Here is a 5,437-nt window from a genome sequence, read left to right as displayed (position 1 = left end):
AAAAAAAAAAAAAAAAAAAAAAGGAAGGGGCGCCCGGGTAGCTCATTGGGTGAAGCGTCTGACTTCGGCTCATTGCTTTTCAGTTGGAGCCCAGCGTCGGGCTCTGTGCTGACAGCTCCGAGCACGGAGCCTGCTTCGGGTTCTGTCTCCATCTCTCTGCCCCACCCCTGCTTGCGCGGGCACTCTCTCTCTTTCAAATATAAAATAAAGCATAAAAAAAAAAAAAGAATAAGAGGGCTAGAAGCTTTGACCGGTAGCACACTGTAAATGCTGCACTGTAGAGTATGGTGCCCTTCAAAATTAGGAAGTGGAACCCTGTTAACATGGACGTGAGCAACCTTGAGCTACCACACAAATGAACTCCATGCGAATTCCAGAGTCCGGGGTCCGGAAGTGCTCAGAGCTGACTCCCCGCCCCTGGCATGCGGGACCTTGGGCCCTAGTGGAACGGGAAGAGGGAATCCTCTCTTGCAGGAAAATGGCTGGGGAAAGGCGCTCAAGGTCACGCTTGGCCCAAGTCTCACTGGTGATGGGGGGTGGGGTGGGGAAGGCAGGTCAGGCCATAGGAGATTCCAGATGAGACCACAGGGATTCTGGTGAGAACAGTCTGTGGAGCGCAGCCCACGGAAGGTTCCCTGGACGGCTGGGTGATGCAGGAGCTTTGAGGGCTGGTGGGCGGGGGTGCATTTGGGGAACTGAGACCTTGGCTCCCCTCCTGGGGCACAGCCCCCAGGGGAAAATGTGGTGGAGGGCTGATTCTGTAATTCAGGGGTTAGGGCTCAGGACCCATCGCCCTGGGACCAGGACTCAATGGGGCTCACTTTCCAGAACCTTCTCTTCTGGAATCTTCCCAGGTTTTCCCCTGCCCTTTAGCACTTCTGCCTCATGGAAAGACCAGGCTTGGGCCACCTGCTTGGGGCCAGGGAAGGAGGACAGGCCACATGGAGTCAGGTTCTCTGGAACTATCCGCATTCAGCGAGAAAGCTGGCTTCCCAGGGAGTTTCTGCCTCACAAAGAGAAGATGTCAGAGCCCTGCACGCGACGCAGGACCGTGATGCTGAGGGCAGGGACACTCGGTGCCCTCCCCCCAGCTTTCAGCCCCCCCTGCTTTGTGTGGGAACAGCCCACCTCTCACCTTTCTGGGACTTAGAAGTCCACCTGTCGGCAGAACCCACATCCTCAGGTGCTCTCAGGGGCCCAGGGCGCCCCAACCTGCCTTTCTGAAGCGGTCCTGACATGGCGGACAGAAATGGAAACGATAAAGATCTCAAAGGTAAAGTGCTACATTTTGACTCAATCATACACCTCTCTTGCCCCTAGGAGGGCATCCTTATCTTTTTAAGAAAAGTCACACAAGGGACACCTGGGTGGCAAAGTTGGTTAAGCGTCCGCCTTCAACTCAGGTCATGATCTCACGGTTTGTGGGTTCGAGCCCCATGACCGGCTCTGTGCTGATGGCTCAGAGCCTGGAGCCTGTTTCAGATTCTGTGTCTCCCTCTCTCTCTGACCCTCCCTTATTCGTGCTCTGTCTCTCTCTCTCAAAAATAAGTGTTAACATTTTTTTAAAAAAAGAGAAAGAAAAAAAAGGTTACACAAGTAAATCGGGAAAGGAAGCAGGCTGTCCCGTGCCTGCGGTGACAGAGGCAAGACCTCGCTGTGGACATGGACTTGGACCCCTGAAGAGACGGGGATACGGAATGCAAAAAGGGGCTCTGCACTGCCCTTTGGGGCCCTGGGGCCAGTGGCATATAAACACCTATTACTCCAGGAAGCAGCTGTTCACCGAGCACACAGGCCTTTTCACCCTGTCCCTGGAAGTCCCCAGAAGTTTCCAGAAGTGTTAAGAGATGGGGGAGGGGCTGGCCTCTCTTACCCTCCAAACTTGGCAAGGTTTCTCCTCCCATTTGCCTTGGAAGCAGCAGCAGCAGGGCTGTTGCCTGGGGCAGATTTCCACAGAGAAGGCGGAGAAAAATCTTCAGAGGTTAGCAACCCTCCCCCTCCCTGGGGCAGATCAAGTTCAGTGAAGGCCTCTTCCTGGACAGCGGGAATAAATTCAGAAGCGAGCACTTCGCCTCCTGCAGCAGAACGGGAATGAGTCTTGATTATGCCTGTGTCGTATTAGCAGGAACCACAAGAGCCTGTGTTATTATTATAAGTACCTTTCAATCATTTAAGACTTGACGGTTTAAACCCTGACTGAGTGGGTTCATCTTGGAGCAGGTGCCAACCAAGCCCGCTATCTGTGCGGCTCTCTGGCTCCGGGAGCCGCGGCCGACACCGCCAGGCTGTCTGGCCAACCCTCCGCTGCCCTCACAGGCTGCCCGCCCCCCCCCCCACCCCCGCTGCTGGCATTTCCTCCCTTCGAGGGCAGCCACCCGAGCTCCAGCTCTGATGCACACGAAACACCCCACAGCCTTGTCAAACGCAGGTTGTGATGCCCCAGAGAGGGGGAGCCTGCGTTTCTAACACTTCTGGGGACCCTAAAGATGGGACCACCTCGCTGATGGTGGAGCAAGGTTTCAGAGCCAGGCCCATTGAGGGGTCTCTGGCTGGGCTGTGCTCAAGGTCAGCTCCTTTGTCTCAGATCAGAATGGAGTCAACTGCCCCACCCCCACAACTTCTGGATGTCTCTTACATGCTTGCTGGAGGGGCCCCTGGGTGGCTCAGACTGTGAAGCGTCTGACTCTTCCTGACTTCGGCTCAGGTCATGATCTCACGGTTTCATGAGTTCAAGCCCCAGGTCTGGCTCTGGACTGGCAGCTCACGGAGCCTGCTTGAGATTCTTGCTCTCTCCTCGCTCTCTTCTGCCCCTCCCCCTCTCATGCTGTCTCTGTCTCTCTCAAAATAAAGAAATAAACTTAAAAAAAAAAATGTTTGCTGGAAAAAACAACTGTCCCCTCCCCCTTTCCTCTTCCCACATGTCATCTAGTTGTTTGTTCTACATCTTTAGGAGTCTGTCTTCACCCATGTCTTCTCTTGGCTTCCCTCACGAGCTTTAATTAAGATGACCAAAGGCTGCGAGTACACCACTCAACATAATGCAATCAGTGCTCTGACAGGGAGAAAGAAATATGCTGCTCAGAGGAACCTGAAAAATGCAGAGAAGCCATCATCTGATCAGCGGTTACGCCAGCCTTCTCCTGGGGGCAGGAAGCTTCAGCCACATCGGTGGCTCCCGGACCTGGCAGTTTAAACCACGCTGCCGGGCGATATCACACCACAGTGTGTCCAAAGAACCCAGCACCCATCCCCCCAAAACTCACCCCTCTGCAGAAGCACCCTATGTTACATCCGAGCCTTTTCTCTTGGTGTATGCATGTCACAAACTCAAAGTCACACTGCAGTTCAAATATATTTCTGTAGGTTTTTAACTCATTGAAAAATCCTGGAAAAAAAAAACCCATCAATTTTTTTTTTTTTTAATTTTGAGAGAGAGAAGGTGTGCACGTGTGTGTGTGTAAGGGAGGGACAGAAAGACGGAGAGAGAGAATCCCAGGCAAGCTTGCTGTCAGTACAGAGCCTGACTCGGGGCTCGATTTCACGAACCATGAGATCATGACCTGAGCCGAAATAAAGAGTCAGACACTTAACCAACTCAGCCACCCAGGTGCCCCCAAATCCATCAGTTTAAAAAAAATTTTTTTTTTTTTTTTTGAGAAGGGAGAGGAGTATGAGTGGGGAAGGAGCAGAGAGAGAGACAGACAAAGAATCTGAAGCAGGCTCCGGGCTCCGAGTTGTCAGCACAGAGCCCGGCCCACAGATCATGAGATCATGGCCGAGAAGTCAGATACTTGACTGACCGAGCCACCCAGGCACCCCTGAATCCATCAATTTTTAATAGCTATTTCCATGGTCTGCAATTATTGTTATGTATTCAGTAAAGAGATTACTATTACTGTTGGACATGTAGAATTCAACCTACTTGTGGTTCTGTGGAATCTTAGAAAACAGAGGTCCACACACACATGCACAGACACACCCCAGATTATAGCTCTTCCTTTCAAACATCCTTTGCATTTGGAAGCAGAAGGAGATGAGGTCATCACTAGGTAATAGGGATGAGACAGATACCGGTGGGCAACTGTGTTCCAAGATTAACTGAGGCGTATTAAAAATTTTAAGAGTTCGGGGCGCCTGGGTGGCTTAGTCGGTTAAGCGTCCGACTTTCGCTTAGTTCATGATCTCGCGGTTCATGGGTTTGAGCCCCGCGTCGGGCTCTGTGCTGACCGCCAGCTCAGAGCCTGGAGCCTGTTTCAGTCTGTGTCTCCCTCTCTCTCTGACCCTCCCCTGCTCATGCTGTCTCTCTCTCTCTCTCCTAGAAATAAATAAAAATATTTTTTAAAAAATTAAAAAAAATTTTTAAGAGTTCATCCAAGCAAAAGTCGATTTAAAATCAGGCTGCATCCAGCCTAGCAGAAAGAAAGGAGCTGTGTCCAAGTTGCTGTACAGATGAGAGACTTCATGCTGGCAAAAACTTGGTTGGTGATCTAAGGTCACTTTCCCTTAAGGGATGACCAGGGTCTGTCAGGCAGATGACCTGCCTAGTGCCTATCCAGTGATTCCTGACTGGTGTAAGGTTCCATTTTGGGGACAGCTGAAATGTAATTAAGTTAAGTCTCGATTTGTTGACGTGGGGCTTAGCGTGCGTGTCTCCATTTGGGACCCATTGTCTTGTTTTTACACCTGAAACCACAACAAAGCATTTAGAAGGATGTGTACTTTACAGCAATCATATTAGTGAAGGGATTTTGAGCATTTAGAGCCACGAACAGTGTTTTGTAGAGTGTTGGTGGTTTTTTTAGAGATGTCCTAGGACTTTGTAAGTAAAGCAAGTGTTCTGACTCCCCCCACTGCTGAGAAGGAAACCGAGGCATGGAAGGGTAAAGTGAGTCATCCACAGTCCCAGAGCTGTCCAGAGACCAGGCCAGAGTCACCCCAAATGGTTCAGCTCCTGGAACGGACTTCTCAACCACCCGCACCTCTAAACACACCATCCTCTTCTCCAGGGTTTAGAAAATGCTCGCACATTTCATGGCAATCTCTTTTGCAACAGCTCAGATGATGCTGTGAAAACAAATACCGGATGAGGAATGTGGTTAGTTGCCCTGAGGATGGCTGTGAAGACCCTCTTCATCTCCCCGCCTGCTCACCCATGCTGGAAATGTCACAGCTCACACCCCATGTGCCAGGTACTGAACCAGAAAGTAAATTACTCCCCAGAAAGCTTCTGATGTTTGTGATGGTGTGACCTTCCCTACAGGAGACAGTCAAGAGGTTAGATATTAATCAGTACACTTCAAGCTGCACCGTAATCTCAGAGGCAGGTGAAGCAAGAGCCAACGTGGATGTCAACTGCCCAGCCCAGAATCAAGGAGAACCTTCCACTATGCAGCTGAGTTCCTGGAGCCACGGATGATGGCTCTGCTCTTGTTCCGTG

At 51.0% G+C, this 5,437-nt stretch overlaps 1 long non-coding RNA gene across 1 annotated transcript; it reads right to left on the bottom strand.

The window, feature by feature from the left end:
* Nucleotides 1-18: 18 nt before the first annotated feature.
* Nucleotides 19-2,779, bottom strand: LOC144227219 (uncharacterized). Its single transcript, XR_013333878.1, has 4 exons — nt 2,636-2,779; nt 1,874-2,075; nt 1,136-1,231; nt 19-190 (listed from the first exon to the last, which is right to left on the bottom strand). It is a non-coding gene; the product is annotated as an uncharacterized LOC144227219 (long non-coding RNA).
* Between the last annotated feature and the right edge of the window lie 2,658 nt (nt 2,780-5,437).

Source organism: Crocuta crocuta, unplaced genomic scaffold (genome assembly GCF_008692635.1).
Source record: "Crocuta crocuta isolate KB4526 unplaced genomic scaffold, BGI_CrCroc_1.0 scaffold290, whole genome shotgun sequence".
NCBI classification, from domain to species: domain Eukaryota; kingdom Metazoa; phylum Chordata; class Mammalia; order Carnivora; family Hyaenidae; genus Crocuta; species Crocuta crocuta.
This window is presented reverse-complemented; position numbering and strand designations above follow the sequence as displayed.